This window comes from Lactuca virosa, chromosome 5 (genome assembly GCF_052849685.1).
Source record: "Lactuca virosa cultivar CGN04683 chromosome 5, Lactuca_virosa_CGN04683_v6, whole genome shotgun sequence".
NCBI classification, from domain to species: domain Eukaryota; kingdom Viridiplantae; phylum Streptophyta; class Magnoliopsida; order Asterales; family Asteraceae; genus Lactuca; species Lactuca virosa.
This window is the reverse complement of record NC_136430.1, coordinates 291,826,541-291,839,597: the sequence shown is the minus strand read 5'-3', so window position 1 is coordinate 291,839,597 and position 13,057 is coordinate 291,826,541. Positions and strand designations below refer to the sequence as shown.

The 13,057-nt window shown below is 31.4% G+C and overlaps 1 long non-coding RNA gene across 1 annotated transcript; it reads left to right on the top strand.

Annotated features, from left to right (window-relative positions):
• The first annotated feature begins 697 nt into the window (after positions 1-697).
• LOC145116314 (uncharacterized) lies at positions 698-2,250 on the top strand. The gene is made up of 2 exons (XR_013711993.1): positions 698-1,050; positions 1,804-2,250. It is a non-coding gene; the product is annotated as an uncharacterized LOC145116314 (long non-coding RNA).
• Positions 2,251-13,057: the final 10,807 nt, after the last annotated feature.

Sequence of the window (13,057 nt, the reverse complement as noted above, 5' to 3'; positions counted from 1 at the left end):
ACCGATGTCTAGAACGCATGCCCGCAGCATATCCTCCAGAGTCTGGATGGTCCGCTCACTCTGACCATCCGTCTGCGGGTGGAACGTCGTGCTGAAGTGCAGGCGAGTACCCAACTCGTCGTGAAACTTCTTCCAGAACCTGGAAGTAAACTGTACGTCTCGGTCCGAAATCACCGAAACTGGCACTCCGTGCCGAGCTACTACCTCTCGGATGTAGATATCGGCGAACTTCTCGGCCGATATGCTCTCCTAGATCGGTACGAAGTGGGCACTCTTGGTCAACCGATCCACGATGACCCAAATCGAATCCACTCCCCGTGCAGTCCTGGGAAGCTTGGTGATGAAATCCATAGTAATGTCTTCCCATTTCCACATGGGAATGTCTAACGGCTGCATCCTGTCGTGTGGCCTCTGGTGCTCGGCCTTGACCTTCCTGCAGGTCAAGCACCGCTCTACGTACCAGGCGACGTCCCGCTTCATGCAGGGCCACCAGTAATCGGGTCGAAGATCCCTGTACATCTTCGTCGCGCCGGGATGAATCGAGAATCGGGATTTTTATAGTAGTCCACCAGATTTTGATTAACCCGACTAATTACACAGTCCACTTGAAAATGTGTATAGCCAAATAAAAAGTAAAAACAGGCCAATCAAAGATTCAAATATATTACCAAATTTCACTTTGCTTAACCTATTTTTTTTCTTGTTTCCTGTTGCCGACAAATACAAAACACATGTCTCTTTCTTCTTGTGTATCGATCCACAGACCATAGGCGCCAAAATTGCCCACTCTTTAATCGATGTTCGATGCTTGATTTTGATGGTGGTACAGTGATGGTGCTTACGGTGGTGAAGGCTGAATCAACTAAAGAATGCTATCTTGGGTTGTTCAATTTGGTGTATGTAGGTCCGATTAAGGTTATGGCAGCGGTGGTATTCCGTAGGTGATGGTGGTGCTTGACTGCGAAGATGGTGATGGTTCTTTTGGTCAAGTCTGTGGTGGTGTACTGTGTTTATGGTGGATCGTCAAGGGGTTTTTGGTGGTTATATCAGGTGATGTTTCTGTAACAGATCTGTAAGAAGGTGAAGGTTTAACAAATTTGAATGGAAATGGAAACGATGGTTTGAAACCGCCACTTACATCATCTCCGTTATGACCTCACGATCTTTTGTCGGAAGTTTTTTTTTTCTGATTTTTAAGTTTTTTGGATCTGTTTAAAAAATCTTACACTTGTTAGTGTTAGTAACCTGTTATATTTAAAGGGTTTAAAACTTTAAACGATTTAAACCCCTTAAAACCGTCTAAATTTATTTATATTTCTGATTAGTTTGTTTGTTATTTTTTTCTTTGCAATCTCTATCTAATACAATTTTAACCTAATTTTGTTAGTAATTTATTATTAGTAAGATTAAAAATGGTTTGGTTTAGATTATAATCTCTAAGTGTGTTTGACAATTTTGATAGTAGGTTGGATGGTCTCATTATCTTTTTTATTAAAAAAAAAGTTGTAGATTGTTTGTATTAGACGACTATAACAACTTTACAAGGAAATCATAGTATTTAATGACTTAAATAGAAATCATATGTAGTATGTTCTTAGTTACGCACAGGGGTACCAATTACTTCATTACAATTTGATAAAACATATGTATATTTTTTAAGAAAACCAACAACTTAATATTTAATCACTTTCAACACCAACAACATATGTTAGGGAGAAACAACAAACTTTTCTCCTCATTACAATGTAATATGAAAAAAATAAACAACATGCTTGAATATCCACTTTTCTTGTGCTCTTTCAGCTCCAAGAAGACCAGCAAGCGCAAATCATTCATGAAGTAGAAGGATGCTCTTTTTGGAGAATGTAGTCCAAAAGCCATTTTTTTGAATTCCTACAAAAATCAAACGTCTTTTTTTTGGAGTTTGCTAGTACAAAGTATTCAGAAAGAGATTGATGATGAGTGTGAAGGAATTTTTGGAGAGAGAGAAAAAGAGAAGAAGTGGAGTAAAAATTAGTTGTGGATTTTTGTCTTTTAAAGCAAGTGAACACAAGTGGGCAATCCGTGTGAAATTTAGGGTAGAATTTAATCCATCTTTTGTGTTTGTTGAAAGCTGTTTGTATTCGTTGGATTCACTTTATAGTTTTTAATTTACTTTCATCAGTTAGATCAAACAAATTGGGTCCTCCTATATGCAACGAATTGTTTCGGGTATTACATCGAAATTAGTAAACTAATATTAAAATACAATCATATGATTATGGTGCAGTGACGCATTCCCATCAAATTCTATATTTTACATTTTTGCCCTATTTATTTGGATTGATTTTTAAAATATACATACCTAATGTTTTTATTTTATATTAAGTCTCTTTTTATTTTAGTAATTTTAAAATAATAACAAATAAAAGTTGTATACTAACCTAAAAAATCACGATCTATTACATACGCTAAAAAATATATTAATATTATAAAATTATTTTTTATTGAATTAATATTTATTAAACTAGATTGTTTGACGATTTGTTAAATATAAATGAATGTATATATTTTAGGCAAGCTCACTAGAATAGTAAAATGAAAACTCCAATAACTAAAGTTATAAACAAAACGAATGAACATGAATGTAATTTTGTTCATATACGTTCGTTTAAGTTTAACCAAACAAATGAACGAATATGGTTGAATTGATGAACGTTCAATTCGTTTACGATCATAGTTATAGTTTTAGGAAAAAAAAATCTATTATATTATATAAAACCTAATATCCGTCTTTCTAATTAGTTCTCAAACAAATTATATAATTTATCATTGCTAGTTTTTTTTAACAAAGAAAGCAATTAATTTTTTTTCCTATCATTTGGTATGCTTTCGATTCTTCATTTCCCATTATATCCATTATTTTTGATTCTCTGTCCAGTTCGTCCCGGGTCCGGGCCGATGCTCACTTCTAGAATTGTAAATCCGCTAAACTTAAAAAAATAAAATATGACTAATATCATAACAAAGTTATTAAACACCGCTAATATGATAACAAAATAGTTTAATATTATGGTGGTTGATAGTGGAACCAAAATCAGTGATTACGACAGAATTGGAATCAGTGATTTCGACGAAACCAAAACCTTACAAAAACTTCAAACGGAAACCAAAATTGTTAGAGAACCTTTTGACATTATGGTTAGTGTAATGGAATGTACTTTTGTATATGTATGATATCTTATTTTGCATTATTAGACATTAAATGTGTAATTTAGTTTGTTTAATATTTGGTACAAATTTAGAATATATATATATATATATATATATATATATATATATATATATATATATATATATATATATACACCATGACATACAAAATATGTCGTAAAACTATGTCAAATATCATGTCGTATAGAATGTCATAAATGTCTGCCATAATTATAAGAATGTTACGAATTACGACATACAAAGTCAATCGTAAATGTATGTCGAAAATGTGTGTCGTGTATGTATGTCTTAATTGTGGGTCATAAAGGTCTGTCGTAAATTTTATGACATGCCAAATGTTTGTCATTATCCTTTATGACATGGCTTTCAATGACAGACATTTGTCTGTCATGTATAGGCATTTACGACAGACAATGTCTATCAAGGAAAGCCTTTTTTGTAGTAGTGAGTGGCGGTGGTGGTGGTGTTTGTAGGTGGTAGATGTGTTGATGACGATGACGGTGATAGATGTGGTAGTGGCGGTGATGGTGGTGGTGGTGGTTGGTAGCGGTGGTGGTGGTTGCTGGTAGATGGGAGACGTTTGATCTATATATGAATATAAATTATTGGCTGAGGATGATTCATACTTTCACAATCTTTTTTGTTTCAATAGAACTTACGTATCTCTCTCTCTCTCTCTCTCTCTCTCTATATATATATATATATATATATATATATATATATATATATATATATATATATATATATATATATATATATATATGTAAACTAGAATTTTAAATAAGTATAAGGTTTGATTTGAAAATTAATATAAATGTAAGGGCAGTAAATTAAAAAGTAGCACGTTGTGAATTGGAACCGCAAGAGAAATTTAATACAGTATAATATATTTAAAATGGTCAAATTTAGTAACTGACATATATCAGTCAACCAATTCATTCGTATATTTGGAAATTGATTCGTGTATTTAGAAATACCCAACAAATTTTGAAGGTATATTTGGCAATCCTTGTGAAATGAAAGTTGTCAATGAAATTTAAAGCTGATTGCAGCATCCAATTAGCCAGCTATTAAATTGATTGTACTTCATGCAATGTAAATTGTTTTAAGACATATTTTTAGGAGATGTTTTACTTGGTTGTAAACTAAGCTTTATGATTTGTATTTAAGACTTCAAAGATGTATGCTTTATAATATATATATATATATATATATATATATATATATATATATATATATATATATATATATATATATACTAGACGAATTCCCGCGCGTTGCGCAACGAAAATTAAAAATATATTGTTAAAATATTGAAAAATATATGTTTAAAATGGTTATGTTATTGACATTAACTTTGAGATAATATTTTTACACTAATTTATACCACCACCCACCTCCACCACCCATCACCACCGCCTGCCACCACCACCCACAACCACTACCTACCACCCATCACCACCACCCGCCGCCACCACTACCCATCACTACCCACCACCACCAACCACCACCCACCGCCACTACCCGCCACCACCACCCATCACTAACCACCACCTACCACCCACCACCACCACCACCACCCACCACCATCACCACCCAACCACCACCACCCGCCACAACTACCCACCTCCACCACACATCACCACCGCCCACCACCACCATCACCACCCATTACCTACCACCCATTACCACCACCCGCCACTACCACCCATCACTACCCACCACCACCAACCACTACCCTCCACCACCTACCACCCACCCACCACAACACCACCCACTACCACACCCACCACCAACCACCACCACCCATCACTACCTACCACCCACCACCACCCGCCACCCCACCATCACCACCCACCACCACCACCCATCACTAACCACCACCACCCGCCACCACCATCACCACCCACCACCATCACCACCCAACCACCACCACCACCCACCTCCACCACCCATCACCACCGCCTGCCACCACCACCCATAACCACTACCTACCACCCATCACCACCACCCGCCACCACCACCACCCATCACTACCCATCATTAACAACCACCACCCACCGCCACCACCACCCATCACTAACCACCACCCACCACCCATCACTACCCACTACCCACCACCACCACCATCACCACCCAACCATCATCACCCGCCACAACCACCTACCTCCACCACCCATCACCACCGCCCACCACCACCACCAACCACTACCTACCACCCATCACCACCACCCGCGAATACCACCCATCACTACCCACCACCACCAACCACTACCCACCACCCATCACGACCCACCACCCACCACCCACCCACCACAACCACCAACCACCACTACAACCACCACCACCCATCACCACCCACCACCACCCGACACCACCACCAACCACCACCATCACCACCCACCGTCATCACCACCCACCGCCACCACCCACACGCACCCACCAAAACCACCACCCATCACTATCACCACCACTTGCAACCACCCACCACCACCCATCACCACATAGCACCACCACCCATCACCACCACCCCCACCTACAAAGATTTGTTATTATGTTTTTGATTCATTAGTTTTTCTCGTGTATAGAATCACATGTAATTATATGTATCGAGTCACATGTGATTATATGTATCGAATCATATATGATTTATATGTTATTAAATACATATAATCACATGTGATTAAATACACGTGAAAAACTAGTGACTAGAGAATGCAAAAATGAATATTGTCCATGTAAATCATATGTGATTAGATGCATATAATTATACGTGATTATATGTATTTAATAAAATATTATTTACGTGGGCCGTATTCATTTTCGTGTTTTTGATTTAATAATTGGCATCGTGCATTAAATCACATGTGATTATATGTATTTAATCACATATGGTTTACATGGATAATATTTGTTTTCACGTGTTGATTCAATAGTTGTTCTTGTGTATTTAATCACCTGTGATTATATTTATTTAATCACATATGATTCATATGTAAAATATTTATTCTTGCGTCGATTCAATAATTGTTCAATATATTTAATCACATGTGATTATATTTATTTAATCACATGTGATTTATGTGGACAAGATTCATTATTTCTTTCTCAATTCAATAGTTGTACTCACGTACTTAATCACATGTGATTATACCTATCAAATCGCATATGATTTATATTGATAATATTCATGATTCAATATTTTTTTCTTATGTATTTAATCATATGTGATTGTATGTATTAATCACATATGATTAATGTGGAAAAAGAAAAACTATTTAATCAAAAACGAGAAAATGAATCTTGTGTACAGAAATCATATGTGACTAAATGTACAAGAACAACTATTGAACAAGAATGTGAAAATGAATATTGTCCATATAAATCATATCTGATTAGATACATATAATCTTATGTAATTAAGCACACAAGAACAAAAACTGAATCGAGAACGCAAAAATAAATATTTTCCACATAAATTCTATGTGATTAGATACATATAGTCAAATGTGATTATATGCATTTAATCACACATGATTTATGTGGATAATATTTATCTTTGTGTTCTCGATTCAATAGTTGTTCTTGTGTATATAATCATGTGTGATTATATGTATCTAATAACATATGATTTATATAGACATCATTATTTTTTGTCCGTATAAATCATATGTGACTAGATACATATAATCACATATGATTATATGTATTTAATCACATATGATTACAGTGGACAAAGAACAGTTATTGAATCGAGAATGTGACAATGAATCTCATCCACATAAATCATATATAATTGGATACATATAATCACATGTGATTATATGTATTTAATCAGATATGATTTATGTAGACAATATTTATTTTTGCGGCTTAGACTGAATAATTTCTTTTGTGTAATTAATCACATGTGATTATATATATATAATCACATATGATTTGAGGTGGACAAGATTCAATTTTTCCTTCTCGATTCAATAGTTGTGCTCATGTACTTAATCACATACGATTATACATATAATCACATGTGATAAATTACATGAGAACAATTATTGAATCGACAAAGAAAAAATGAATTATGTCCACATAAATCATATGTGATTATATGTGTTTAATCACATATGATTAATTTGGATAAAGATTTGTTTTCGCGTTCTTGGTTCAATATTTGGATAAAGATTCGTTTTCGTATTTTCTATTCAATAATTTTTCTCATATATATATTAATATATGATTATATGTATTTAATCACATATGATTCAATATTTGTTTTAGTGTATATAATCACATGTGATTATATGTATCTAATCACATATGATTTATATGGACAATATTCTTTTTGTTCATATAAATCATATGTGATTAGATACATATAATCACATATGATTAGATACATTTAATCACATATGATTAAAGTTGAGAAAAACAATAATTGAATTGAGAACATGATAACGAATCTTGTCCACATAAATCATATGTGATTGGATACATATAATCACATATGATTTGAGGTGGACAAGATTCATTTTTGCCTTCTCGGTTCAATAGTTGTGCTCATGTACTTAATCACATACGATTATACATATAATCACATGTGATAAAATACATTAGAACAACTATTGAATCGAAAAAACAAAAATGAATTATGTCCACATAAATCATATGCGATTAGATTCATATAATCACACGTGATTAGATATATTTAATCACATATGATTAATTTGGATAAAGATTTGTTTTCGTGTTCGTGGTTCAATATTTGTTGTCGTGTATATAATCACATATGATTTTATATATCTAATCACATATTATTTTATATAAACAAGATTCGTTTTCATCTTTTCCATTCAATAGTTTTTCTCATGTATTTAATCACATTTAATTATATGTATTTAACAACACATAGTTAGTGTGAACAAAGATTTGTTTTCGTATTTTTGATTCAATGGTTGTTGTCATATATATAATCACATGTGATCTTATGTGTCAAATCACATATGATTTATATAGACACAATTATTTTTTGTCCATATAAATCATATGTGATTAGATACATAAAATCACATGTGATTAGATGTATTTAGTCACATATGATTCGTATGGAAATTATTCATTCTTGCGTCGATTCAATAATTGTTCTAATATATTTAATCACATGTGATTATATATATATATAATCACATATGATTTGAGGTGGACAAGATTTATTTTTTCCTTCTCGATTAAATAGTTGTGCTCATGTACTTAATCACATACGATTATACATATAATCACATGTGATAAAATACATGAGAACAACTAATGAATCGACAAAGCAAAAATTAAATCATATGTGATTAGATTCATATAATCACATATGATTATATGTATTTAATCACATATGATTAATTTGGATAAAGATTTGTTTTCACGTTCATATATAATTACATGTGATTGTATGTTTATAATCACATTTGATTTAAATAGACAAGATTTGTTTTTTCCAAATAAAATCATATGTGATTAGAAACATATAATCACATATGATTAAATGTATTTAATCACATATGATTAAAGTGAAAAAAAAACGATTATTGAATCGAGAACACGAAAAGGACCTTAGTCACATAAATCATATGTCATTAGATACACATAATCACATGTTATTAGGGTATCTGTGAACAATAACATAAAACAAGTAATGCCTACATAATAGGAGAGTTAGTACTCACCTCCTTGATCTTGAAAATTAGCTAGCATGAGCAAGATGGATCCTTTCCTTTCTGAGAACCTACACAAAAATTATAACATTATTTACCTTGTGTTTGTTGTATTAATCTTATAAAACTTATGTACATATTTCCTTATTTTCTCTTTGATTGTAGTCCATTGTTTGGGATATGTTTTCTTACCTTTCAACCCATTTTTAAATTTTGATAAAATTATACTGGTAAAGTTCCCCCTTTTATGTTTTTAGAAATATAAAGATCTCATTCTAATGATTTTTGGCTTATTTTATATTAAATTTACAAGTTGGTAACTTTTAGCTGTCACTTTTTGGACCACTCAACACTCTTTGAATAAATTGTATCAATATACTAAGAATTACATCAGACCCTTTATATGTTGGAAACTATACATCCATATCTAACTATAGGCTTTGGAATTTTGACATTTGGAGTTCTGATGAATTTATTATGATTTTTTGAAGACAGTGCATGAAATCTGTGACAACATGGACTAGCCTGAGAAGATTGCCAATTTTACCCCTCAAGGATTTGGAATTTCGAAATCTGATTCAAAGTTTGAAGAAAGTAGACACACTAAGATTTCCAGAAAACTAAGTCTCATGATTTTTAGATGTTCGTATTGACTTGCACGGATTTTAGAAGTTGGAGGACAGATTTGGGAAAATTGATCATAATATCTTCTAAATCGTTTTTGGTGTTCTATTAAGAAATTAATGGTTAAGCCTTAAGTTTATCACTTTTAACATGACTGTTGGTTACTTATTAGGCTATTAAGATGTGAAATTCAATTTAACCTAAGGGCCTTAATGATTGGCTTAATGAGGGTTCAAAGTTAAGGATTTTCACATAAAATGCTACTTTTTCATTGAGGCATTTCATCGAACACTTGGTGTTCATAAAAAATCTAAACAAATATCAACTTTACTAGCTATTGTTAGTTGTAATTGTCATTGATAATAATAATTTGCACACTAGAAAACGATGATCGATGAATCCAACGAAAAAACTCATCCATAATGGGGGATTTTGGGGCTGGACAGGTTCGCCCACAAAAAGTCATGGATCCGGGATCTGTATACCACACCAGTTCCTATGATAACATTGATTTCCTCTATTATTCCAATTATACAATCAAAAACATCGAAAGTATTACCAGGAAGCATTGCAGTCGGGCAAGAAAAGCAGGAAACACCAGAAACCTTTTTTTTTGTGAATGACTGGTATGTGGCGAACAACTGGATCGGGAGAAAGAGGAAATGAAATGGTTGGATGCTTCCGACGACACCGACGTTTCTCCGGCAACTCTGCCGATGGTCCGGAAACTCCAGCGGTGGTCCGACGACTCCGACGATGGGCAAGCTTCTAATTAGGTTGAGAGACGTCATGTTTAATATTAGTACAGTATGAGTGGGAGGCGTGTTTTATGAACTCAGACTAAAAAATGTTCTCAAATGTTCTCAATCTCAAAATGTTCTCATTTGAACATAACTCTCTCTCTCTCTCTCTCTCTCCCTCTATATATATATATATATATATATATATATATATATATATATATATATATATATATATATATATATATATATATATAATCTCAATTATTTTGAACAATAATATTCATTAACTTTAACCCACATTCATTATTAATAGAATTAAATATAATTTTCTATTTAGTATTATTTTTAACAATTATTATTATTGATTGATTATATTTTTACTTATGCGATCATTTTCTAATTTCAATAATGATGTTCATTTAAAATACAATTTATTTATAGCTAAATGTAATTTATAATTTGATGTTATTATCATTTAAAATTATTATTCATTAATTTTAAACCACTTATTATTAATAATAAGTTAAAAAAGACTTTTAAGAAACACTTAATATTATTATTAAAATGTGAAACATACGCTAAATAATAAAGTGATCAGATAGACAATTTGCATTTCAAAAGAGGCATAGATAATATTCATGTAATTTGATTTTATTATTTATAATTATTGCTTATTAATTTTAAAACCACTTGTTATTATTAATAAGTGAAAGAAACTTTTAAAAAGCGCTTATTATTATAATTAAAATGTTAAACATATACTAATTAAAGATAAACAATTTGCATTTTAAAAAAAACTTACATGGATAATATGGATAATATGCCATATCCATGATTTTTAATTAATTATTGTTTTGAAGCAACATCAACATACAAACATGTATACAATAGTTAATTAAATATTGTATATATCACCTTCAATAACATATGATCGATAACATGAATCTAATCTAATTTACATTAAAATTTCAACCACAACATACAATGATATTCTTAAAAGAATACTTAAATCAAGAAAATACAAAAAAGAATTAGTATATGACAAACTTACAAATTAAAAACTTCAACATAATAACATGGCTCGAAAAATTGTTCAAAGCCCTCAAACCAACACAAAAAACTTTAAACTTGTTTTCTTTATAAATTTTGTATGTGATTTGTATTTGTATGTCTACTAAAAAAGATTGACCTTTTTATAGTAGAGTATCCATTAAATGTTTATTAAATATATTATATAAGTTATAAAAACTTTGAATTGTTAATCATTATTAAGAGACTTTTGAGTGGTATTCATTAAAATAGGAGGTTTCAAATGCATGAGGTGTTTGCAAATTTTTATGGGGGTTTCAAATGCATGAGGTTCAAGAAAAAATGCTAGCTTTATAAGTATGTAAGATATATATATATATATATATATATATATATATATATATATATATATATATATATATATATATATAGAGAGAGAGAGAGAGAGAGAGAGAGCTAGGTTCAAATGTGGATTGACATCTATTGTGCGGACGTGTGGACAATGCTATTATGTGAGATTGACAAAAAAAATATGTTGTTTGATAACGTGAATACATTGAATCTTACATAACTATTGTCATTATCACATATTTTCGTTAATGAAATCGTCTCTAGGGTTATTATAGACTTTTTATTATTATTATCATTCTGTCAAAATGTTTATTGGGTTGAATTCTATAAGAATGAAAATAAGTGAAAAATGATGCATGAGAACAAAAATGAATAAGGAGAATACATGAAAATGACAGTAATTGTCTGAGGTTGAACATATTCATATTAGTAAACAACCTATTCTCTTACTAATTCTCATAGAATATTACTGTCCACACGTCCGCACAATAGTTGTTCGTCCACATTATAACCTAGCAATATATATATATATATATATATATATATATATATATATATATATATATATATATATATATAGAGAGAGAGAGAGAGAGAGTTAGGTTCAAATGTTTCCAACAATTATTGTGTGCATGAATTGATCAATCAAAATTTAGGAAAAAAGAAATCATTAATTAAACTAATAAGGGTATCTTAGTAATATTACATATATGTATTAATTAAATTAAAATACGTGAAATATTCTAATAGAATATTACACTGTAAATATTCTAATTTTGTTTTTAAAATGTTAGAATATTCTAATATTCTACTAGATTTGTCAGATATGTAAAATATTCTAATATTCTACTAGAATATTTTAATATTCTACTAAAATATTTCACAGATATTTCAAAAAAACGGTATTTTTTTTTGGAAAATATAAATAACGAAAATAATATTTAAAAATTTATTTCGAAAATTTTCAATTATTTTGCATTTTAAAAATGTTTTTTTTATATACAAAATGAGTGGCTAGAATTGCGTCTCACGGTCTCATAAAATATAGTCGTCTCAAATGAACCTAACCCTATATATATATATATATATATATATATATATATATATATATATATATATATATATATATATATATATATATATATATAAAGTAAGCCTCCTTTTTTAGAATTTGAGGTAAGTGGATAGATGAAAGTGCGTGAGAATTAAGCATGATTTTTTGAGGATTTATGAGGATTTTTGGTGAATTTTAGAGGATCCAAATTGTTTCGGGTCGTTTCAGTTCGGATCGGGTCCAAGTGCATGCGTGTCATGGCGCGTGACTTTTGAGCGTGTAGTCCAATTAAATTAATTGGTGTTGATGTTACCTCCGTTATCACCGCCCTTTAACCCACATAT